Source organism: Penaeus monodon, chromosome 15 (genome assembly GCF_015228065.2).
Source record: "Penaeus monodon isolate SGIC_2016 chromosome 15, NSTDA_Pmon_1, whole genome shotgun sequence".
NCBI classification, from domain to species: domain Eukaryota; kingdom Metazoa; phylum Arthropoda; class Malacostraca; order Decapoda; family Penaeidae; genus Penaeus; species Penaeus monodon.
In genome coordinates, this window is record NC_051400.1 from 14512318 (window position 1) to 14512622 (window position 305).

The following is a 305-nucleotide window of genomic DNA, read 5'->3' on the forward strand; positions in this document are numbered from 1 at the left end:
GCATGTATTTTGATTTGACAAGCTTGTTGAGACAAAAGCTAATATTTCACGCAATTGAAACTTATTTTTCACAGGATTCGGGAAATCTCTCACGGCTGAGGAAAGCACTACTGCGGAAAAAGCCTAAAAACTGCTTTACGCCGTTAACATTACGTGGGAGCCTCATTTTACTAATGGCTTCTACTTTTGCAGGTTATATACGCTTTTCAGTGCTTTCGAGCTATTTGTGTCCTCATGGATCCTTCTGCTTCTGCCCGAAATTGCAGGGAATGATCCTCACTTCTGATCCGGTATCGATAAAGCCT